Genomic DNA, 26,768 nt, shown 5'->3' on the forward strand with positions numbered 1-26,768 from the left:
ATAAACAAGTAAATCAATTACAGTATATGTATATGTGAATAGATTTTTTAAAAGTGCAAAAACAGAAATACTGTATATTAACAAAAGAGGTAGTGTCCAACGATTCAGTGTCCATTCAGGAATCGGATGGCAGAGCTGTTCCTGAATCGCTGAGTGTGTGCCTTCAGGCTTCTGTACGTCCTACGTAACAGTGAGAAAAAGGCTCCAGTGGATGGGTGCTGGAGGTCCTTAATAATGGACGCTGCATCTCTGAGACACTGCCCCTGAAGATGTCCTGGGTACTTTTTAGGCTGGGTACCCAAGATGGAGCTGACTAGATTTACAACCTTCTGCATCTTCTTTCAGTCTCGTGCAGTAGCCCCTCCATACTAGACAGTGATGCAGCCTGTCAGAATGCTCTCAACGATACAACTATAGAAGTTTTTGAGTGTAGTTGTTGACATGCCAAATCTTTTCAAACTCCTAATAAAGTATAGCTGCTGTCTCGCCTTCTTTATAACTACATTGATATGTTGGGATCAGGTTAGATCCTCAGAGATCTTGTCACGCAGGAACTTGAAACTGCTCAATCTCGCTACTTCTGATCCCTCTATGAGGATTGGTATGTGTTCCTTCATCTTACCCTTTTGTGAAGTCCATAATCAGTTCTTTCGTCTTACTGACGTTGAGTGCCAGGTTGTTGCTGTGACACCACTCCACAAGTTGGCATATCTCACTCCTGTACGCCCTCTCATCACCACCTGAGATTCTACCAACAACTGTTGTATCATCAGCAAATTTATAGAAGGTATTTGAGATATGCCTAACCACGCAGTCATGTGTATAGAGAGAGTAGAGCAGTAGGCTAAGCACACACCCCTGAGGTGCGCCAGTGTTGGTTGTCAGCTCGGAGGAGATGTTATCACCAATCCACACAGATTGTGGTCTTCCGGTTAGATCAGCTTCTGAGTTAGTTTTTAAATGCCATTGATGGAGAGAGATAGTTTACATTTTTCAAATAGCTTTACACAGTGAAAATAAATAAAAATTAAAATAGAAAAGTTAAAACTACGGTAAATGTTTAACAAATAATTAGCACCATCAAGATAAAGCAAGGCAAGCTAATTCAAGCACTTACCATACATAGTTTTTACACAGGAATGATGACCTTACTCAAATGACCAGGATTGCCCTTTTTACCTGTTCCCCTTTCTCCACTATGTGTTACTAAACAATTGAGCTCAGTAGTGGAAGGTTTGGCAAAGCACATGTAGGTGTTCAGACCAAGCTGAGTGATGAATAGTTGGCCATTGGCAGGTTCTAAGGTCACACAAGATTGGTCCAGGCTATATGGTCTCATGAGTCTACTCTGTTATTCAGTAGGATTGTGACCATCTGATTTTCACCTTAGTTCCACTATTTTTGTCCTCACCTACAATCGTTAACTTTATCCTAACTTTGTTCTGCTTGATTCTTGTCAATAATTGAGCTGCCATGGTTCTCAAAGATGAAGAATTCTGAAGAGCTATTAGTCGGGTAGATTCAGCCCATTTATTTTATTTTTTGTATATATTCATCTGCAGTTCTTCTAATTAGATTTTACAATTATGCTGTAGAAACAATAAACTTAGAATTCTAGTCAATCATTGTTGGTGATGATAATAATATAAGAGCAATAAATGTGAGATTCGCATTCATGAGAATGAAATTCATTCCCAGCTATCACCTGAACTGCATTCTCCATGAAGTACTGGTTATAAAATTCTATTTATTCCTCTCATAATAACAATTTGCAATAATCCTTCATTTCAGTAGAAGGTAAAAATCTGTGTGCAAAATAATAATAACCCTTGAAAGCTCGTTTACCCAGATCATCTTGTTTTGCAAACTGATGAACCAATTGTTTAAACCAAGAAACCTGCTGTTACGAATGAGGAGCAACTCTGATGGGCAGAAGGGTGCAAAGTCGCCCCCCCCCCTTTTTGAGAATCGCAAAATCACTATTATTTCGGGTCTGATACCAAGGAAATGAGAGAGATAACAGCAAAGGCAGTTGTTATTGATAAACAGCTCATTTCAGTTAATGAGAGAGAGACAACGCAGAGATACACAAAGTGGAATGTCTCCTCCTAACAAAAGCGAAACGGGAACCACTGATTACTGCTATTGTCTTTTGGAGAAGGTTTGTGTACTAGGTACTGTTCTATTCATTGAAACCCCTCAGGGGGCAACCAGAGTGGGCTGGGTTTGATGGGTTGCATCATCCCAACTTGATTGACCCCGTGAGTGGGGATAAAAGTAGGGTCTGGGGCAACACCTGTCAGACGCACCAGGAGAGACGCTACGAGACCGGTGGGGGCTTGTGTGTGTGTCCACCCTTGCCTGGGTGACGAGTCCACCACGGAACGGTCTAGCTAAAGGACGGAAGGGTCATACATGAATGGCCACAACAACAACGCATCAACGGATCAAGATCGTAAAGGAAAGTCGGCAAGTCAATAGCTGTACTGCTCTCTCTCTCTCTCTCTCTCTCTCTCTCTCTCTCCAACAATTGCAACACAGCGGCCAACAACTACCGCAGCCTGCATGAACTGAACTGAACTATATATTTCCATCGGACAATTCATTATCCCCTAGACAACGATAGAGCTTATTACTTATTGATTATTATTATACCCGCACTTTTAAGTTTAGTATTGATGACGTGTATTATCTGTATATTTGCATTGATATTATTTTTGTGTATTTTTACTAATAAATACTGTTAAAAATAGTACCACCAGACTCCAACGGACACTCCTATCTTTGCTGGTAAGACACCCAGTTACGGGGTTCATAACACTGCACATCAAAGACATTGTAGCATTTATGAGGATCCATGTGGCATCCAGAATTAAGTTGAGCTACCAATATTACTTAAAATTCCTTAGGTACAGTACGTAAGACAAATTCAAAATGATGTATTATACACAGCGAATGACGGAGCACTGGAGAGTGAGATACCGAGGGGTACAAGAACATAGTTCCCTAAAAGTGATCACACAGATAGACAGTATAGTGAAGTAGGTCTTTGGCATACTTACCTCATTGGTTCAGGCAAAGAGTAGCTGGAGTACTGTGTGCAGTTCTGGTTGCCATAAGAAGAATGTCATTAAGCTGCAGAAGGTGCAAAAAAGATTCACAAGAATGTTACCACAGCTGGAGGGCATGAGACACCAGGAGAAACTAGATAGGCTAGGACCATTTTCCCTGGAGTGAAGGAAGATAGGGTGACAGAGACTGCAGATGTAAGAAACAAGCAAAAAGCAAATTGCTGGAGGAATTCAATGGGTCAGTTAGGAACTATGAGAGGATGCAAGGTTTTGACCTAAAACATTGACAATCTCTTTCTCTCCACAGATGCTGCTCAACCCATTGAATTCTCCAGCAATTTTTTTTTCTTTGCAGCTGAGTGGAGACCTCATAGAAACTAATATAATCAAGTAGGTATAGATAAGGTGGATGATCACAGACTTTTACCCATGGTAGGGGAGTCTAAAACAAGACAGCACAGTTTTAAAGTGAGAGAGAAAAAAATTAAGGGAGATATGATAAAGGAGTTTTTCACACAGAAGGAAAGAGAGACTGGTATAAATGCAATGTTTAAAAACATTTGGACAGGTTCATGGATAGAAAAGGTTTACAGAGATGTGGGCCAAGCGCAAGCAGTCAGTCACCTTGGTTGGCATGGATGAGTTGGGCCAAAAGGTCTGTTTTGAATGCTACAACTCTGGCATTTAGTTGACGCGATCCGTTTTAAGCAAGTTACCAAATTTCCAGTTGCACCATTTTGAGATTCATATTTTAACTCTTATTTACTTGCTTTAAATCCAAACCTTTATTTCTCAGTTTTAGATTTAAAATGATTGATTATTCTATCCTACTGCTTTATGTGGAAATGTCTCACACTTCTTTAATCTCTCCTGTGAAGGATTGTTCACTACTGAAGAAATCAGATATAGATTTCCATTTGATCACTCCAGCTACCATTTTAATTCCTAAAGTCCTCAATTAAATTATCCCTTATATTTCATGGAATACAAATTTAGTCTCAAACTCTCTTCTTATATCCCTAGAAATTAGTAACTTTATTGTAAATTTATGCTGCACCCTTTCCAAAGCCAATATATAATTTTAATATTGAAGTACCAAGAACTAGGTACTGTTCTCCGGGTTTAGGCAAACCTGCAAGAAAACATACTCCTTTTCTTGTACTGGTTCTTAGTTATAAAAGCAAGTGACCCTTTAATGTTTCTTATTTTCTGTACCTGACCAGCACATTTTAGTGACCTGTATATTTATCCCTAAAACTTGAACCCTAACCCTAATCATTAAAATAATACAGGGGCCTGCCTCTTTTTTTGATTCCCATTGAATGACCTCTCTGTTGCTTATGTTAAAATCCATCTGCCACAGATTTGCCTACTTTAATCTAGCAGTGTCTCTGAGTACCTTTATGCACATGTGTACACCACCATGTCACCGATATTTACATAATCAGATAAATTCAATACATAGCTCTCATTCTTTATCAAAATCATCATTAAATGATTACTACTAAAGTAGATCTCATGTTACTTTCTTCCAATTTATGTTTGTGCCTATTAAGCCTATAACATTTTGAACGTTGACAATTTCTGATCTGAAGAATTATTAGACTTATGAAACATGCCATAAATCCAGAAAATGGCATTTCTAAAGAGCCTGAAATGCAGAAAAAATGACCCTGAGAATATTTAACATGTAATAACTCAAGTTTTGATGGGCCTTATTTCCAACAATAAGACAGCCAGTAGAGGAGAAGTCAACGCCCTGACACAGTAGTGCCAAGAAAACAACCTCTCCTTCAATGTCGAAAAAACAAGGGAGTTGATAATGGATTACAGGAGGAATGGAGACAGGCTATCCCCTCTTGACATCAGTTCGCCTGTAGTTTTGGGGGTGCGCGGTTTCAAGTTCCTTGTTATATACATCTCTGAGGATCTCACCTGAACTGTTCATACCAGCTGTGTGGTGAAAGGAAAAGCACAACAGCATCTCTTTCACTTCAGATGGCTGTAGAAGTTTGGCGTGAGTCCCCATATCCTCAGGACTTTTTACTGGGACACCATCAAGAGCATCCTGTCTGGCTGTGTCATCGGCTGCTATGGGAACTGAACTACCCTCAATCGCAGGGTACTGCAGAGAGTGGTGTGGACAGCCTAGCGAATCTGTGAATGTGAATTTTCCTCTACTCAGAATGTTGACAGTAGCAGATGCGTGAAAAGGACCTGGAGGAGCAGCCACTCCAACCACAAACTGTTGGTGCTGCCTGTCAGTACCGGAGCATTTAGGCCAGGACCAACGGGCTCCAGACCCGCTTTTTCACCAGGCCATCAGATAGATAGATAGATAGATACTTTATTCATCCCCATGGGGAAATTCAACTTTTTTCCAATGTCCCATACACATTGATCTGATTGCATATCTGACTGTACATTGATCTGATTGTGTATCTAACCGTACATAACATGTTTATAAAACAATTATTTATATAATCTTTGTGTTTGGGCAATTATCCTCCCACATTTTCTTTCCTTATTGCTTGTACATTGCAACGGAGACGCAACATACAGATTTGCACTTCCTTGGATGCAAGAAATAAAATAAATACATTACAATATAAAGAATTGAGTTTTAAGGCAATTACAGAAAACAAAATCAAGGTGACAAGTCAGGTTCATTGGTCATGGAACTATAGACTGGTGAATCTAATTTCAGTTGTAGGCCAGAATTCTGAGGGACAAGATCTGCTATTGTGTCAAGGCCTGATCAGAAATAGTGTGTCTGCTGAATGTTTTGTAAAGAGGTAACTATGGGATAGATGAAGATAGGGCAGTGGATGTTGACCATATGGACTTTAGTAAGGCCTTTGACAAAGTTCTGCATGACAGGCTAATCTGGAAGATTCGGTTACATGGGCTCTAGGGGGAGCTAGTGAGGTGGATTCCGAATTGGTTTAATGATAAGATGCAGAGGGTGATGGTTAAAGGTTGATTTTTCTGGAGACCTGTGACTATGGGATGCCCTAGTGATTAGTGGTGAGACCTCTGTTGTTCAGTATTTATATAAATGATTTAGATAGATGTGAAAATACATGGCACAACTAGCAAGTTTGCTGATGATGCTAAATTTGAGGGTCTTGTTGAACGTTAAGCAGGTTGCAATAAATTGTGAATAGGTTTTCAATGATTAGTTTGGTCTGACGAATTGCAAATAGATTTCAATTTATGTAGGTGTGAGGTGATACATTTTGGACATTCAAGTCTGGGTAGAACCTATACAGTGAATGGTAGAGCATTGTCAAGGGTAATAGAACAGGGGGTACGTGCACAGTTTGCTGAAAGCTGCCATGCTGTGCTGAGGATGGCATTTAACATGCTGGCCTTCATTCAGGGAATCAGGTTTAGGGGTAGGAACATAATGTTGCAGTCATATAAGTTGTTGGGAGTCTGCACTTAGGGTAGAGTGTACAGTTTGGTCACCCTTTTAAGGAAAAGATATTGTCAAACTTGAGAGGGTGCAGAAGAGATTCACAAAGTTGCTTCCTGGACTAGAGGGCATTGGTTACCTGTACCTCCTTCCCAATGTCAGCAACGAGAAGAAAGCAAATCCTGGATGGTGAGGGATCCTGGATGATGCATGCTACTTACTTGTGCATTGCTTCTTATAGATCTGCTTACTGGTGCGGAGGGCTATTTCTGGGATGGACTGGACTGTATTAATCACTCTTTTTATGCTTTTTTTGTTCTTGGGCATCGGTGTTTCCTTACCAGTCTGTGGTGCAACCAGTCTGGATACTCTATACTGTGAATCTACAGAACTTTTTTCAAAGTTTTGGAAGACGTGCCAAATCTGTGCAAACTTCTAATGAAGTACAGGTGCTGCAGTGTCTTCTTCGTAATGGTGCTTAAGTGCTGGACCCAGGACAGATCTTCCAGAATGAATATGCTGAGGAACTTAAAGTTACTGATTCTGATACCCTGATGAGAACTGGCTTGTGGACCTCCAGTTTCCTCCTCCTGTAATGAATAATCAGCTCTTTGGTTTTGGGCGCATTGAGTGAGATGTTGTTTATGTGGCACCATTCAGCCAGATTTTCAATCTCCCTCCTATATGCTGATCTGTCATCATTTTTGATTCGGCCCACAACGGTGGTGTCATCAGCAAACTTAAATATGGCAGTGGCGCTGTACTTAGCCTCACAGTCAGAGGTATAAAGCAAGTAGAGCAGGGGCTAAGCTCATATCCTAGTGGTGCACCTGTGCCGATGGAGGTGGCGAAGGAGATGTTGTTGCCAATCTGAACTGACTGAGGTCTGCGAGTGAGGTTCCAGTTGCACAAGGAGTTATCAAAGCCAAGGTCTTGGAGCTAGTTGATTAGCTTCAAGAGGTTCATGGTATTGAAGGCCAAGCTGTAGTAAATGAAGAGTATCCTGATATATGCATTTTCAATGTCCAAATGTTCCAGAGTAAAGAGAAAGAAATGGCATCTGCTGCTGTAAATGTTGTATTTGTACCCACCTCAACCACTAATTCTGGATACATGTTCCATATGCCACCACCCTCTGTGTAAAAAAAAGAGTTGCCTTTTTTAAACATTTTCCCTCTCAATTTAAACATCTAGTTTTAGATCCCCCCTAATCTGGGGGAACATGTGGCTATTCACATTATCCATGCCCCTCATGATTTTACAAGTCTCGATGAGGTTACCTCCTCCTATGCTCTATCGTAAAAGTCCAAGCCTATCTAGCCTCTCCTTAAAACTCAAACCCTCTAGTCCCAGTAACATCCTCATTAATCCTATTTGTACCCTTTTGCAGTTTAATGGCATCTACCAGGGGACCAGAAATGTATTCTTTACTCCAGTTTTGGCCTTAACAATGCTTTGTACATCTGTAGCATGGTGTCTCAAGTCCGGTACTCAGTGTGCTGACTGATGAAGGCAACATGAAGCCATACGTCGTCTTCATCACCCTATCTACCTTTGTTGCTTCTTTCAAGGAACTATCTGCCTATAATCCTTAGCCTCGCTGTTCTACAACGCTCCCTTGGGCCTACCATTTACGGTCTTAGACCTGCCCTGGTTTGTCTTACCAAAATGCAATACATCATATTTATCTGAATTCTCACCATTTGCTATTGGCCCAGTTGATTAAGTTCCTGTTATAATCTTAAATAGCTTTCTTCACTGCTTACTATACCAATTTTAATGTCATCTGCAAACTTATTAATCACACCGCCAAAATTTTCATCCTAATTGTTAATGACTAACAGCTGTGGACCCAGTATCAATCCTTGGGGGACATCAGTGGGACACCAGTGATCACAGGCCTGGGGTTTTAATAAACAATCCTCTATCAACATGTTCTGTCTCCTACAGAGCAATGTACAAATTCTTCTTGGTCTGTCATAATGAAACATTATACATTGGACAAAGCAGTTGAATTACTGACCAAAATAGAAACCATTCCTTCCAAGAATAGTCTTTGACTATTTCTGAAATTACTGGAATAGCACTGCCTCCATTGACATAAAGCAGAGGCTTGTTAAGGGAAAACAATGTAAGAACAGAAGAGAAGAAATATGCTTGTCAAAATTCTTTTGACCTTTCTTGGCCAATGTGTGCACTGTACATTCACATAAATGCTTATATACGCTGACTTTTAAACTACACATATTTCTTTGAATAAATTTCATTATGTTCTTCTCTAAAATTTTCCCTGAAAGGGAAATTATACATAATCTGCCTAAAAAGCAAGCTAACAGGTCAAAACACTTTTTTTCTTGTTCATTCTAGTTTTCTTGTACAAAATAGTGCTGTTTATTTATAATCCTTACCCAACTTTGCAATTCTATGCTCCCATCAGCTAAATGATAAAGTTCAACTTAGCAATTAACTCCATTTGAACTTTGATGATTATTCAGTTCTCTTTTAAGGTTCAATCCAGTATGTAATGTTTTTATTGTTGCCTATTCTGTACATCTACAAATTGGAGGTTAGTGATCCCAGTTTAAAGTCTTTCTGGCAGCTTGTTAGCAAATATGAGGAACTGATTTCTAACGTAAGTGAGATGTACTATACTGCATGAGTGCTGTGACTGAAACAATTTCAGTGTTTCCTGATTTGGGATTATTGGTATCCATTTAAATCCAGTTAGAATGCTTAAAAGTGAACTCAATGCACATGCTATGTTTAATGATCTACAAAAGTAAAGGGAGTTGCCAAGCTGCTTTTGGGCCAGATACTTGATCTAAATCTCATCAAAATATATTGGCAATCTCATGAAAATAAACTGATAAGATTTTGTATGTCACCAAAAGCTTAAAAATTTCTATAGTTGTACGGTCGAGAATATTTTGTCTGGCTTGCAACACAGCTTGGAATGGAGCCTCCTGTGTGCAGGATGGCCAGCTGACTCAACCAGCTCCATCACCAGCATGCACCCTCCCAACCACTGAATACATCTTCAGGAGACAGATTAAGTTCAAAGTAAATTTTGTTATCGAAGTACAAATATGTCACCATATAGAATACTGAGATTCATTTTCCTGTGAGTATACGCAGCAAATCTGCAGAATAGCAACAATAACAGGATCAATGAAAGATCAAGTTCATAACACAACAAATAGTGCGTATGCAAATACAAATAAATAGCAATAAATAATGAGAACATGAGATAAAGAGTCCTTAAAGTGAGGTCATTGGTTGTGGGAACATCTCACACCATCCAGAAGATTCAGATCTAGATCTTCACCATCCGGAAAATATTCTCCTTTTGTTGCTACCTTCAGGGAGGAGACTGAAAATATACAATCAGTGACTTAGGAACAGTTGCTTCCCCTCCACCATCAGGTTTCTGAACAGTCCATGAAATGATCTTATTATTCCTTTTTTTATACTATTTATATTTCTGTAATTTATAGATTTTTATGTTTTTTACTATACTGTGCTGCAATGTAACAAATTTCATGTCATAATGTCAGTAATAATGAATCTAATTTTGAATGCAAATCTAGTTTAAAACAGGTAAAAGCCAACATGAACAACTGAGTCTCAACAAATTCACAGAGTATGTTATCTTGTTTCTTCAAGTCTCTGATTAATTATAGAAGATGCAAAGAAAAAGTAGAAGACTACAAGAATCATCACAAAGTATGAAGGAATAATATCTATTAATCATGCCATGGAATAGAATTTGGATGAAAATCTGCCTGTTCACTCTGCCATAAATACAGGAAACTTGTATTCCAAGCATTCACATGAAGCAGTGTTGATGAGCTGTATAAAGTTTTTGCAGATCAAATTTGAAGGATATGCAAATTACAGGAAAAAAATAACATGCGGTTGTGTTTAGGTTTAAAATTGGCATAATTCCTAATAGGCAGAAAATTCGGTGCAAATATATGGAGCCACTCATGCTGTAGTTATGTGCAGATTTAGTATGTGTGTATGGAGGATGGTTGATGATCATGTCTGAATCTTGGTGTCTCTAGAATTTGTTTTTCCTATAAGTATTCCTTGTTAATTTTTGAGTCCTTAGTGAGTGGTCATTATTTTTGAGCTACTCACAACCTACCTTAGGTCATCTGAATGTTGTTCACAAAATCTAATCTGGTGCATTGAAAAGTCTTGATCAACAACATCGGCTGTCCACTTCACTGTACAGATGCTGCCTGTCCTACTGAGCAGTTTGTTTTTGCTCCAAACTTTTGTATCTGCAGTCTCTTGCTTCTTCACAAAAAGTCTCCTCTTTCCTTTGGTAACACCTGCACTAATTATTCATTGTACCTATGGCTGATGTCTTACTGCCATGTTAATGTGCCTGTTAAGGACTGTCATCTCAGATTGGTACCTAGCTGAGTTCTGAAATCATGCAAAAGATCAATGAGATCCCATTGGGAACTATCCGATATTACTACCCTTGTTTCCCTGAAACCATTTTGTTTAAAGACCCACTGATGAAATTATCTTTCATCCCACTGAGATCGCTGTTCTCTGTGGCCACAGCCTCACACTGAACTTGTAGAGGACACAATCATGGTCATTCTCCAAGATCTGCAGAAGCTGCTGATCTCTGCCACATCACATAGTTTGCTGTACACGTTAAAATGAGGATGGTTACCCAGACTCCGTGGTGAAAGAGAGAAAAAGGAGCAGGCAGAGTTGGCATGGGTGTGTGCTTTGCAGACTTCTCCAATGTGCGAGTATTTATGAACTGCTCTCATAGACTCGTTCGTTTATTATGTGCCGTGTTGTATGATGTGGGCAATCATGGTTTTTCCATGAGCATGATTGTTCTTGGCAAATTTTTCTACAAGGTGGTTTGCTATTCCCTTATTTCAGGGTGTCCTTACAAGATGGGTGACGCCAATTATTATCAATATTCTTCAGAGATTGCCTGCCCGGCATCAGTGGTCACATAGTCGGGACTTGTGAAATGCACCAGCTCCTCATAAGGCCATCCACTACCTACTCCCATGGCTTCACATGATCATGGTGGGTTCTCCACCTTGCCCAAAGGTGACCTGCAGGCTAGCAGAGCTGAGGAGCACCTTACACCTCTTTTGGTAGACGTGTATCTCCACCTGCCACTCCCTCATAAACTACTTGGCTAAAATCTTAAGTCTTGTTTTTCTCTCCACAGATAGTGGTGATTCCCAGCACTTTCTTTTTGAATTTCATAATCTCCCAAGTTTTTCCTGCTTCCATTGTCACTTTTTTGTGAACCATATTCTTAATTTTCCAGTTGAGAATGTAGGATAGAAATTCACACTGATCTTCATTATTTTAATTATTCTATTAATGATATAAACAATATCAAAAAAGTTCTCCAAAAAAGTTATGCAGTTATAAGATTTTCTACAGCTCCAAATGAAAATCTGATGTACCAATTAACACTGTAACATTTTGAATAGTGCTGCAAGAAATCTTCCATCTAATATATCAAGCTGCAACATAAAATTGCTTTGGGGTTCTTGTGCACCCAAAGTGATATGTTGTTCTTGAGACAATGTGGTTCATGTTCCCCTTCAGTGCTCCAACTGAACCTCACATAGGGATGCAACTTTGCATCAGGGTCACATGGGTTACATATGCCTGGAGGTGTCCAATTGTATTTCCAGAATAATACAAAGCACTTCGAAAAGGATTTTTACTGCATTTCACTCCAGCAAAATAAATTAATTTTCAGATGCATAGCAATAAAATAAAACAGAGTTCTGTCATTGTGTTTCTAGGTAAATAACTCTCCTGTGTACTTGAGTTCTTTTGAAATAAATGCTCTCGATTGTTCTGAAAAAATTAACTTTAAGTGAAAGCTTAGGAGGACTTTCTGCCTCTGTGCGAAATATTCCCCTTCTTTGCACAGGGTTTCCATGACAACATCATCCATTTATTTTGTATCATTTGTCAAAACCTAATGTAGTAAAGCATGTACATGGACCATAATGTAATGTTGATTTTGAAATGTTCACTGGCAGATTTATTTTTCCCAAAGGCCCAGTTACTGCAGCAGTTAAAATGCTTGGTTAAAATTCACTTCCGTTTCATAACATTTGCAAATTCTTAATAAATTATCCTATTTATTTTAAATGCTGTGAAATGTTCTTTTTTTATGTCTGCATACAGAAATGAATGTTACATTTTGTTCAGGGCAAGACGTTTCATGCAGTCAGCTGAAATGCTTTTCTGCTCAGGACAAATCAGTAGGTATTGTCAGTGGAGGAAAAATAGCATTATCTTACTATGTACATACTTGCTTTAAGTTGCTGCTGCCTGCCTTTGCACAATGTCTTGTTTGTTTTTGGCACAAGGTATATTGCTAATTAGTAAATTATGTGTCTTGCAGTATTTGTGAGATTACCATCAGCCACATTTACCAATAGAGGTATCTTTCTCAGCTAAGGAATATCCAGAATTTCAGATTGTTTAATACTATGGGAATTTTTTTAAAGAGTTTACTAGCCGCCAAGTGCAACTTCAACAAGTCTGCATCATAGACAAATCAAACTGAATTCAAGTTTAGTTTAATTGAATTTTGTTAGAAAAATTAAATATTAATTTATGGCAGAGGTACTTTGGCTTTTCAGTTGTGGCAATTACATGCAAAGATAATAATATATGATTAAAAATGTAAAGACTTTTTGTTTATCTTATTTTAATTATTCAGAATATGATTCCTCTGATTGATGATTTACTAAACTGTGCCATATTTTCTCTAAGCTAAAAGTCCATTCCATATGCTTGATCTATCATTGCTTAAAGATTCTCTAGAAATAGCAAAGACTGTCTTTCCTGTGCCCAGAGTTTAACACATTAGAGATTTTCTTCATTTACATCACCAGTATTGATTATTTAGATACTTTCATTTTTGAGTTTCTTCCAATATAAAACAATGGCCATTTCTACTGTCATTGTTTATTCCTTAATACCAGGAAAGTCATCCATCTACTGTGCTTCTCATGTCAGACGCTTAAATTTCATTTTAAGAGGATTGGAGTATAAAAGCAAGGATGTAATGCCGAGGTTTATAAGGCATCAGTTAAACTACATTTGTAGTATATCTGTTAGGAAGGATATGGTGGCATATGTTAAGGAAGAATATGCTGGTATTGGAAAGGGTTCAGAGAAGATTTATAAGAACTATCCTGGGGATGAAAGGGTGGCATCATGAGGTGCAATTTGGAAGGATTAGAGTGGCTGTCATTGGAAGGCCTGGATGGAGTACAAATGGAGAGAATGTTTCCAGTAATGGGATCAGAAGGTACAAACTCAGAATAAAAGGATTTCCTTGTAGGACAGATGAGGAGGAACTTATTTAGCTAAAGAGTGGTGAATTTGAGGAATTCATTGTCACAGACAGCTCTGGCAGCCAAGTCATTAGATATATTTAAAGCAAAGGTTGATAGGTTTTTGAATAGTAAGGGTATCAAAAGTTATGGGAAGAAGGCAGGAGAATGGAGTTGAGAGGAAAAAAATGTCAGCTACATTCAAATAGCAGAACAAACTTTATGGGCTGAATGGCCTAATTCTACTCCCATGTCTTTTGCTCTCATGGATTTTTGCTCTCTCAAATTTGGCTACATCTCAATTTGATACTTCAGCTATTTTAAAATGACTTACTCCAAATAGTACTCTTTGAAAAAATAATCCCTGTGGTTTTTTGTTTGTTTTTTTATAAAACATTTATATTAATAATGTTAAATAGAGAGTCTAATACAAGCTTTGGGCTTCACACTTAGTTATTTCAGTGTCATTCATAGAATGTGTGTAGCCCCCAGAATGATCAAGGTTTCTGAAACTTTTCTGACAAATGGTTTGACAAATATTCCTACTGGTTACAGTGCTCATATTGCATCTGTGTCATACAGATACGTTTCAGGTGCAGTCATGTGGCATCAGCCAAATATAGAGCTGTTATCGCTTGGCTCCTGACCAATAGACTAACTGCAACCTACTGTATATATGGTCTTTCCAGAAGTCAGATATAACTTGGGTTTTGGTTTGTAAGTGAAAAATAATCATGCCATTGAACATCGAATATATATTACTCATATGCATGATGTATGCGTACCTATTTAATTTTTAGTGTGGTTGGTGATAAGCTGGTCAGAAAAGAAGCATTTTTGTTTCTGCCTCTTAGGTTTCTTGCTGAATTGAGAAACAATTGATCTGCACAGCATAGTTACACCAGTAAAACATTAATTATAATGACCTTCTTCATCATGTGGGCTTGTCGCAATTTATTCATGCAGATTCCCTTGCTTTCTGCCCACCCACTAAACCAGTCCAAATGAAGAGTCTCGGTCCAAAGCACTGGCTGTTTATCAATTTCCAAAGCTGCTCCCTGAACTGTTGAGTTTCTCAGGTATTTTGTGCGTATGCAGAAACAGCCAGTAATATGAAACAGAGTGTTATTGTTCATTGCTAGGAAATTTGCGAGGGATGTTGTGCTTCAGTTATGTGGGAATTGGTGAGACACATCTGTGCAATATTGATCTCCTTATTTAAGTAATCCAGAGGAAATCTTCTGAATTAGATGAGTTGGCTTATGAGAAAGATTGAACAGACTTGATATGTATCTGCTGGACTTGGAAGAGTGAAAGACTTACCTGAAACAAGTGAGATTCTGAAAGGTCTTGATAGGATGGAAGTGGAAAAGACTTAACTTCTTGTTAGAAAGTCCAGAACAAAGGTCGCTGTTAAAATATTTGTCTAATTGAGGCAGAGATAAGGCATTTTTATTTCTCTTGGCTGGTCATGAATGAAAGGTACACAACTAAAAGATGATTCATCAGGAGTAGAAAGTAACAAGGCAAACTTCAATTATATTTTATGCTGCATTCATCATGAACATTCTTAAAAAGAACATAATTCTGATTAAGAATATCTTTGTCTGTTGGATCTCAGTTAGAAGTGATTATTGTAAATGTTTGCGCCCAATGCTGCAACACAATTTAAATGCAAGTTCAGTATACCATGGTAGAGTATCCTCCGGAAAGTTTGAAGAAACACTTAAGGAAAAGCATGCAAGCAATAACAGAAACAAAGTAGCTGGTTTTAAACTTTGGATAAACACAGGATAAAATACATGGAGATGAGAAATGGGGAACAACTGGGATATTTATCTCTCATAATTAGAAGATGATTGTTATCTTTCTCTAAGCATGCTAGGTCCCACACAAATTGTCACTGGGCTACATCCAGGCTCCTTGGTTTTCCATCAGTAACTTCCAGCATTTAAAGAATAAAAGAAATGCTGATAAAAGCAAATTAGCAAAGAAAAGCTGATCCACCCATGATGTGAACCATGATATTAATCATATAGTCAGATATAACCAAGTAACATCATGATAATCGGCACCTTCCATATGTTTACTGATACTAATTAATTTATTCTGCTTCCTATATATTCAAGTTTATTTAGTGTGCCAGACAACATATTTTAACATATTTTACATATACATATTTTCTATTGTACATTTTAGGGATCTAATCTGTTAGTTTGTGGGGCATGTACTACAAGAATTACATTTCAACATGATGCACTGTCAATAACTCCAAAAGACTGGAAGTAGAGTAAATACTGAAAGGCTTTTATTAGCAGTAAAACAGAGCACGTCCATGCCGGATGACTGCCCTGGACTGTGGGCGGAGCAGTGACACAATCACCTTTATCCAGGGGTCTGTGGGAGGAGCCACAGGAGCAGTCAGCAGAGGAGCATGTCCAGACAGATAAACATAGTTTACCACACAACAACAGTTTAATTTTCAGAATGACATTAAGCTGATTGCCCTAGAAATTGGTTCATTACCTTTTAGTGACATTTCAACAGTTTTGTAGGTTACCCCAAAGCAATTTGTGGAGATTCCAAAAAGGTCAATATTTTCAGTTACATCGTTAGTTTGTTCTTTAGAACAACATACTGGATCAGTTTCAGCATGGAATCCTCAAATGATCTGGTACAAGTTTGCACAATCTCCAACATTTAGTCCCTCAATTGATTGTGGACTTCAGGAAGGGAAATCCTGAGACCCCTCACCAGTCCTCATTGAAGGATCAGAAGTGGAAAAGGGTGGTTTTAAGTTCCTGGGTGTCAACATCTCTGAGGATCTATCATGTTGATGCAATTACAGAGAAGGCATGATGGCGGCCATATTTCATTTGGAATTTGAGGAGAACTAGTATGTCACAAAGACACTCGCAAATTTCCACAGATATACCATGGAGCCCACTCTAACTGGATGTATCACCATCTGGCATGGGGAGGGGCCACTGAACAGATAGAAAAAATCTGCAGAAAGTTGTAAACCCTGCCAGCTCCATCAAGGACACTAGCCTTCCCCGCATCCAGGAAACTTTCAAAAGGCAATGCCTCAAAAAGGTGCCATTCATCATTAAGGATCCCCATCACCCAGGACATGCTTTCTTCTCATTGCTACCATCAAGGAGGAGGTTCAGGAGCCTGAATGAGACCACTCAACATTTCAGGAACAGGTTCTTGCCCTCTGCCATCAGATTTCTGAATGGTCAATGAACCTATGAACACTATCACAGTATTTTTTCCTTTCACTTTGCACTATTTATTTAATTTAGTTTTCTTTTTTGTATATACTTATTGTAATTTATAGTTATTATTTTTGCAAAGTACTGCTGCTGCAAAATAACAAATTTCTTGACATATGCCAACAATACTAACTACTACTACGTTGACTCAGGCCTAGGGGGCCGGCGTCCAGCATGACCGTCGGGAACGACAATATACCTAATTCTAATTCTGATTTATAAAATACATTCAGGTAGTAACCTCCAAAATAGATCTGCAGTGGGAGATTGCTTCCTTGGGATCAGAGAACAAAAATAAGTTTTTGAGCAGTGCAAAGGGTAACAAGGCTTTGACTGGAAAGTATCTCCATACTAACTCTCATCTATGCCTGCCAAAGGGGTACCAGAGTTGCCCAATATCTCCCATTACTATGTACGGAAATGAATAAATTTTTGATATGAGTAATGTGATAATTTTGGCAAATAACAACCCTATCTCATTACATTTTGTGTTTTTATTTATTTCCAGCATCTGCAGATTCACTCGTGTTACCTATCTCATTACAACTTATTTTCCAATTGTTGAGTTTCATAACTCCCATAAAATGTATGTGCATATGCAAATATTTTTGTGCATTTAAAGTCCACGAATAACACAGCCTACTTGCAATGAAGTGGTCCTCACTGATCTGCTGCCCCACCCATTCCACTGAAACTCAACCCAGTCTGTGTCATGCACCCACCTACCCTTCCAGTCCAGTGCCACAGTGTTTCTCCATTGCTGAAGCTTTCAGATCCTACTCCCCAATTATGGTCCTACTCTTGCTCCTTTCACCATTCCCCAGTTCTGTCTCAGCCTTCTAATCAGCAGAGGTAAGGCTTCAGTGAGAAGGCCTGTTCTATTATATATACTGCTTTAGTCCTCATGCAGTTGAATTTGGATGCCCAAAATTGGCATGAAAACCTTGCTCAAAAGCTGCATTGATATACAGGTCTTCCTCAGATTGTGGCAAGGTTCTGTTCCTGTCAACTGTCTGTAACCCAAACCATTTACAAGTCTGCAGTGCAGACACATACAGAGAAAATACCTGGAACCCCACAGCAGCTGGCAAATCCATGCTGCTTTTCTCCCAGGAACTCAATCAAGAATATTTTCTGTGATTGTCAGTGATATCTCAACAGGTCAATTGACCTAAGAGTTTTGCAGCTTTTTGGTCTGGTCACAGTTGCCCTGCAGATGCTGCCATCCTACATTAAACACCAAGTTAAAGCAGATCTTTATCAAATGCTCAAGGAAACTTGTTGGCTTTCTACAACTCAGTGAATGTTGCATAGATCTTCTGCTGCTGAATACATAACTGCACCTAATATAGAAATCAATTTGTTCATTTTCTGTGCTGTTTATTAGCTGTGTTGGTCATAAATTCAAGTCTGTGGTTGATGTATTCTCGGGGTCAATGGCATTGGTCAATACTCTAAATCCAAAGTTTAGAACAATCAATTCTCTTGCCTCTGAGTTTATGAATGATAGTGGGATTCGGGAGCGAGAGAACAGAATCTCTGCCCACATTTCCACCAGGTCAATATCTTGCTGAATCCTTTGACAGCCTTTCTTGTGATCCATAACTCTGCCAATTTTTGTGTCTACCTACTTACATTTTTCCCTGAATCATTTGTTATATCTACAAAAACAGAGGTCCCAGCATTCTTCCTTGTAGAATACCTCTGGTCGTGGATATCCAGTCAGAGTAACACCCATTCCCTATTACTCTGTTTTTATAGCCAAACAAAATTTGAATCCAGTCTAACAAGTCTCCATTGTTCTCCTGTGCCTTAATCTTTTGGATTAGTTTACTGTGAGGGATCTTGTTGAAAGCTTTACTAAAGTCCATGTATACAACATCTGCAGCTTCTGTCCTCATCATTCATTTTCATCGCCTCCTCAAAGAATTCAGTTAAGTTTGTAAGGCATGTCCTCCCCCCACACAAAGCCATGTTTATTATCACTAATAAGACTATATTTTTCCAAATGTGAGAATATCCAATCACTAAGTATATTCGTCAATAATTTCCGCACCAGCCTATAATTTTCTGGATGTTCTCTACTGCCCTTTTAAGCAAATGAACAGATCGCCTGTTCTCCAGACAGAGAATGTGAAGATTCCTGTCAAGACCCCAGCAATCTCCTTTCTTGTCTCTCAATAACCTGAGATAGATTAGGCCCTGGGAACTTGTCCATCTTAAGGTTATTCAAGAGGCTTAATACTGCCTCCTTCTTTATATCGCCGTGCCATAGAGTATCAGAGCATATTGATAGCAAGGATATTAAAAGTCATTGAATTTGCACAACAGTATTGATTGCTGACTTTGAAATAAGCTCTCAACAAGGAACTGGCAGTCTTTATTGTGAAAACGTTCTTTGCTGGTGATCTGAAGTCAATCATATTATTTTTCTCATAAAGCACAGTTTAACTTAACATTATATAGGGTGTGCATTACAAAAATTGGTGTGTTGAATTGTGGTTTATCTAAGATATCAAGACTGTTTGAAAATGTACTACTCTCATATTAAGTCCCTCATTGTGAAGAACTGTAGTGTGAGCTACAATATGCATACATATAATTATTTATCTTAGAGTCAGATAATTCCTCAGTCTTAACTGTTATTTCAGTGTCTTTGAAAATTGATAAAACTGATGTAACAGCTTCGAATTTTCAGAGTTTCTATTTAACTATTTTGTTCATAAAATAAGACTTGTGTTGCAGGACACAACACACAGTACAGTCTGAAAAAAATAATGTGGAATCCATGCATGTTTGGTAATTCAGTGTTGAACTCAACATGTGTTGAAATGACAAAGTCATAGTGCATTTCAAGGAGTTAACGTGTTAAATTCTGATGGTTTTGCCATTCATTTTGCCTAGTATTTCTGGTAGGGTACAGTTAATTTACTGCTTGCAGCTATTAGTATGATCTGAGGAAAATCCAAAATATGATTAACCTTGTATTTTATGATATTCATCCATAATTGCATGATTTCCCAAATATGAGATTTCCATGCACTATTATACATTGGAACAATGCATTCCATGGGGAATTAGGCCTTCATCTTTCACTCATTGTTGTAGTTTTGTATTTATTTTTGCTAAGCAGTTTTCCATTTCTTTCTCAAAGGAATTAAATGGATAGAATTAGCTGTCTAAGCTGGGAGTCTGTTCCACCTGATAAGAATTCTGTGGGGAAAATAATTTGTCTTAATCTCCAATTTTGCTTTTACATTATTCATTTTCTGATGTGTTGCCTGTCCTGTGCTCACACCCTAAATTAAGTAATGTGCTATAATTCATATTGTCCATGGCTTTCAGCATTTCAAAGACTTATTCAAGGGCTTCCTCAATGTTTCTTTTCCAACAAAATGCTCAATCAGAGATTTTGTGGTCATGATTTAACGCCCTAAGACCCAGAATCAATGATATAATAATTATATTTTGTTGAAAATAAATTATTTGGATGAGTCATCTTCTCCTTTAAAAGATTTTGAAGTAACTCTCCATTAAGGAAGGTCATTGAATCAGTTGACCAATGACTTTTGTAGCTCTGCTGGACTCTTTCAAAGATGCTTTCTTTTTGAGTGTCTCATAGCTAAGTGTGCTATTACCAAAGATTTCAAGTTAATGCGTGCCTTTTCCTCTATTAACTGACTCGTTAACATTAAAAATGAACTACTTATTACAAAAAGGATAGGAATGACATGCTCCCTTTGAGGAACCTACAATGAATTTTAGCTCAAGCTTATATATTTGAGTTTCTACTAAGTATATAATGCCATGCCATTAGGAAGACGCAGCTTGAAGTATTTATTCATTTATTTATTTATTGACATACAGTGCAGTATAAGCTCTTCCAGCCCTTTGCGCTGTGCCACCCAGCAACCCCTGATTTAACCCTAGCCTAATCATGGGATAATTTAACTGGTATCCCCTTGGACTGTGGGAGGAAACCAGGGCACCTGGAGGAAACCCATAAATTCCTCACAGATAGTGGCGGGAAATGAACTCACCTCGCTGGTACTATAAACATTGCACTAACCACTACGCTACTGTGCTGCCCATCTGGAAGTTCTTAGGAATAAAATCTGTTATGCTTTGTAATTCCAAAACTTAAAACTAATTAAAAGAAAAACACGGCGTTGGCAAATGCATATTGACTTTTTTTTTTACTTTAGTACTGTATGACATGGTGGCGTAAGGAATACTTAGTCATTGACAATGGAGCACAGTTTGTTGCAGAACAGTTTCAGTCATAATGACATTGAGGCTTAATGACGTGTGCCATGCATGTACTTTACATATAACCTGTAATAAATTATGTAAGCAACAAAGAATGCTTAATCAAACAATATATTTACAATGTTACTCAAATATTACTGAAATATTAAATACTTAACACTCCAACCCACTTAGCTATAAACTCCAACTCAAAATAGAATGAGTACACACACACACACACACACACACACACACACACACACACACACACACACACACACACACACACACACACACACACACACACACACACACACACACACACACACACACACACACACACACATCCTTCTGACAGCTCTAGACACCTTACTTTTCTAACAGTTGACTCTGCAGTCCTCAAATGATTGATGTGTCATCTCCAGATGACATCAGACACAAACTTCACTGTGTAGGAGAGTTTTGTAGTCCCGCACTAGGAATGTTTGTGCAGGAATAAAACACTCAACCTCCTTGTTTCAGGAGCCCTCAGTTTGTCTCAGCTGCTTATCATGCATACTCCTCTGAGATTGGTTTTGAGGAGATCCAAACGTCAGTGCAATGGATGACCGAGGAACAGCATAGTTGGTGAGTTATTGGTTGTGGAGCGTGCTGCAGTGTGATATGCAAGGTGGAAATTGGCGATCTTCCGATTCAATGTCATTTCTGCTGCCATTACTTGCAGTACATTCTTTAGACTCTGGATAAATCTTTCCGCCAAGCTATTTGTAACTGGATGGTATGGTGAGGATGTAATGTGTGTTTATTCATTCATTTTCAGGAATGATTGAAACTGTTCCACAACAAACTGTGTCAATGACTAAATATTCTGGAAGTCCAGTCCTTGACAAGATGCTTCTCAACACATCAAGAGTGTGTGTTGCTCTAGTGGAGGTTATTGGTAACATTTCTGGCATCTTTGTAGCATCCACTACTACCAAGAAATTTGTGCCCATGAGTGGTCCGGCAAAATCCATATGAATTCTCTGCCGGGACAATGCAGGCCATTCCCATGGATGGAGAGGCACTGCTCTTGCCATCTTCAGAATAGTGCTTAATGAGCTGCTAGATCTGCTGATCTATCCCAGGTCACTAAACAAACTGAGCCAAAGCTGTGGAGTGACCACAGTAAGTGATCCTTGGTTTAAAGAATTCAGACTTGTTGTGACATGCTCTGGGCCTGTAATCTTCTCATCTCTTTAACACTGTCTTAAGATTTCGGAGATATTCCTTGTCATCTTACTAGTAATGATGATGTCGTTGAGGTAACACTGAGTACCTGGGCAACCTTGCAGCACTTGATCATAGTTTTCTGCCAGAGTGCAAGTGCAGATGCTACTCCAAAAATAAGCCTATTATACCGATAATGCCCTTTGTGAATGTTTATGGTGAGAAACACTTTGGACTCTTTGATTTCCATCTGTATGTAGGCCTCAGCTAAGTCCATTTACTGAAGTATTTTTGCTCCAGAAAGGTTTTCAAAGATAACCATCAGTACTGAGTTGATGGTGACCTTAAAATCACCACAGATCCTGACAGACCAATTCCTCATGGCTACTGGGACCACTGGCATTGCCACTCATCCTTGGAAAGAATTCCTTTAGCCTCCATGCAAACGAGCTCACTGGCTGCTTTATCACAGATGGTATAAGGAACTGAATGGGCTTTGTAAACCTTGGGTGTGACATTTTCATTTAGCACTATTTTACCTTTGATATGTTTGAGTTTTCCAGTGCCATCATTTAACACTGCTGTGGCATTCTCCAGCACCTTTCTTAATTCACTTTAGGTGATCTCTATTTGGGGGGGGGGGGGGGTGTAGCATGCAAATTGTGGATGGATCTCCTATCAAGTTGGTGTTGTCTCAGCCAATCATGGCCCCACAATGCTGGCTCTTCTGTTTTTACTACATACAAGCCCAATATGGGTGATGGTTATTGTTACAATTACAAATGTCATTCCTACAGGCATTCTTAGTTGGAAATTTGCAGGCTTCAGTTCAATATCTTTGCAAACTCATTTCATGAATTGGTTGAAACAGCAGAGCCAGTATCCAATTTCATTGTAATTAATTCACCATTCACTTCTGGTGTAAGCCATATTACTTGTCTGTTGTTAGTTTTTACATTGTAAATCTCAAGGCTATTCAGTTCTATATCACTTTCATCATTGTCAGATTTTCTTCAACAGCATGCAGATTAGTGCTCTTTTTGAAACTGCAACTTAACTTCTTATCTTTGTCTCTTCTCTGTGCAGTCCTTTTTTTGTTACAGAACATGCTCTTTGTATTTGTCCTACTTTGTTGCAATTTCTACAAGTTTCACCTTTAAGCATTGGTCTGGCAGATGGGAGTCCATGCTACAATGGTAACACAGTATGCTTGGCCAGGTGGGACTCCGCCTAGACACTGCAATTTTGTTCACTCTCATTCCTGTCTACAACTCAATTGAGTCCCTGTCTGTGGTTTCCATTGATGCAGTGATCTCAACTTCTCTTTTAAATGTAACTTGTACTTCAGTTATGAGCCCTTTTTAAATGCTTTCTTGTAAATTCCACCAACTAAATGGTCTCTCAGTGCATCATTAAGCTCATCACTTAGAATGCTCAGACAATTTCTTCAATTCAGCAAGTACACTGAAATGGACTCCTCTTCCTTTTGATTCCACTTATGAAACCTAAAGCGTTCTGCGATTAGCAACGGCCTTGCTTCCAAATGTTCCTGAATTATTTTCATGATATCAGCAAAGCTCATTTCGGCTCTTCTGGTTAGAACAGTTAAATTTTTCAGGAAACTGTATGCCCTTCCACCTATTGCACTCAGCAAAACTGGCACTCACTTTGCATTGGCTATTTCATTTGCTTCAAAGTACAGCTCAATTTGCTCTGTATGCATATTCCAGTTATCGCTTGTGCAATCAAATGTGTCTAGCTTTCTGATGTAGCCGTTTCTGCTTTTCCTTAAATTTATGAATATTATCACCCAGTACTCACTGTTTATGAACCCATAAATTTGTCCATTTTCTGCCTTTTTTTAACTCAACCAACTTTCTTCTTCCGAAGAAACACACTGCGCTTTTTCTGAAACTTAAGCCCCTTTCTGTATTTCAACAGGTAGGTAGTCATCTTGGATTTGTTTCAAAAATACCTCAGCACAATTGTTCAGTTTTGTAATTCCAAAACATAAAAATAATTGAAAGAAAAACATGGAGCCGTGTGTCTCCTTTGCTCTTGTACGTTAGTGAGGCGTGCACATATAACATGGTGGCATAATGATGCAAACATATGACATGGAGCGTTAATGACGTATGTAATTCACATACTTTTGGACACTAACCTGTAAAGAATACTTAATCAAACAATATATTTACAATATTACACAAATATTTCTGAAATATTGTGAAAAGTTTCAAAGATGTGCTGAGAGTTTCCCATAAGAAATGCAATATTCACACCTCTAACTGTGGCTGTCAAAAGGGAACAGAGCACTGGGGATGGGATTGAGAACTTCAAAGCCTTGGAGTTTGGAGACCTCTTGGGCAGGCCACTTCACAAAACAACTACCTATCTGCCCCTTCAATCACCTCCACCTGTGGAAGAGACTGAGATTCCTGGACTGGCTTCATTAGCCATCTCAGAACCTGCAAAACAGGAATAGAAGCAATTCATCCTTGATCCCCAAGAAAAAGAGAAGAAACCTTAAAATTATAAAGATTTGTGGCCTTAATGGTGTCTTAATGTAAGTGGTTAAGGATGTGAGAGGGGACTTTTGGGACTGCTGGGCAAGTGGGGGAGGTTTGTTGCCATGTCCTGGTGAAAGAGATGACAAAATGGGGAATTCTCAATTTGTCCGAGTTCATGCTGCAAAGTCGTAATGATTGAGGTGAGCGTCCCAAAACTGATAATATGTAAGTTCTCTCTCATAGAGGGCTGCAAGAGACTCGGGACTATAGATGTTGGAATTTGGAGCAATGAACACTGTGGGAGGAACTCTGTAGAGGGGAAGGAACAGTCAACATTTTGAGTTAAGATCCCTTATCTGGACTGAAGGTAGATGGAAGATAGTCTGTGTATAGAAGTGAAGGGAGGGGTGGGGTCAGAGCTGGCGTGCATTGAAAGGTGACTATGATTAAAGTGCGATGAGTGATAGTTGAAGGGGGAAGAGTAGAAACAGCAACAGAACTGTGTTACTATTTCTACCCTTCCCTCCTCTATCTGCAAAATTTCCCTCTCTGTTTAATGTGTAAGTATTTGGGATCCTGTTGAGATTGTCTGGTAAGAAACCATCCCACCTCCTTCTGGTCACTTCCGTCATTCCTCTGGGGAACCTTGCAGAGCCTGGGTACATGTTTCCCAGACACATTACCCTACAGCAAAAATGTATTCATAATCCAGATGATAATGCTTTAAGAGAATAATGAGTTTTTTCCAACAAGCCCTTGAATAATTGGCTGCAAATTGCATTTGGATGAGCTTCGTCTTGTATCAGTGAATTGCCAGAGAAATCAGCCATGAGGATCATAAAAAGACCAAGAAAATAAGATGCACTTTATATTTTCTAGAATTGCAGGTGTTCGTTCTAAACCCAAAATGTTTGCAGTGAACATCACTGTTTTTTATTCAGGAAAGAGATAAGGTTACACAGACATGGTAATTTGGTCTTGAAATTAAACTAGTCTGCAATTCTTCATGGAAAAATAGACAAATACCTTGATAAAAAAAAGTACTGAATGGAACCTGCAATTTGAATTTGCTATTGGCTTGTCGAGGGAGTAAAGGACTGGGTACATCTGCCTCTCTGGTACAGTTCCCTCCATTGCTTGGTTTTACTCTGAAAAGGGAGTTTAAAAGCACTTGGCATATTTCAGAAATTTAGAATTAGGCTAATTTTTCATATTTTACAAGTATTGAATGTTGTAAAATATCACAGATGATTTCTTGAAGCATGATGTTATGACTGGATGACTAGGTATTGAGCAACACATTAGTGGCACTGAAAAAAGATGAAAGGGTATTTGTGCACGCACATAAAAAATCAAATTTTGTTTTTGATAATCAAGTACACATACTTAAGAGGATTAATTAGTTGTCATTAACCCATTATGATTGCCATTATATTTCGAAAGGCAATGTTTTAACATACACAAGTAGTTGAATAAAATATAAATGTATATACCACAATAAAGATGGTAACTACGGTTTGAAAGATGTACTTATTCGCCTTCTGATTAATTTGCATTGGTACCATCAAAAGATATTTTTATAGGAAGTAATTAACTGAACACATCTAATTACTGCATTAAAATTATCTTCCTAATTGTTTGATTTTACAGAAGGTCATTTTGCTATAGTGTTCTTC

General features: G+C 38.5%; 1 protein-coding gene across 3 annotated transcripts in view; it reads left to right on the plus strand.

The window, feature by feature from the left end:
* LOC140741842 (receptor-type tyrosine-protein phosphatase gamma-like) overlaps positions 1-26,768 on the plus strand; it is a 648,055-nt gene that overhangs the window by 328,709 nt on the left and 292,578 nt on the right. The gene's annotated exons all lie outside the window — the stretch shown is intronic.

This window comes from Hemitrygon akajei, chromosome 19 (genome assembly GCF_048418815.1).
Source record: "Hemitrygon akajei chromosome 19, sHemAka1.3, whole genome shotgun sequence".
Classification (NCBI taxonomy): domain Eukaryota; kingdom Metazoa; phylum Chordata; class Chondrichthyes; order Myliobatiformes; family Dasyatidae; genus Hemitrygon; species Hemitrygon akajei.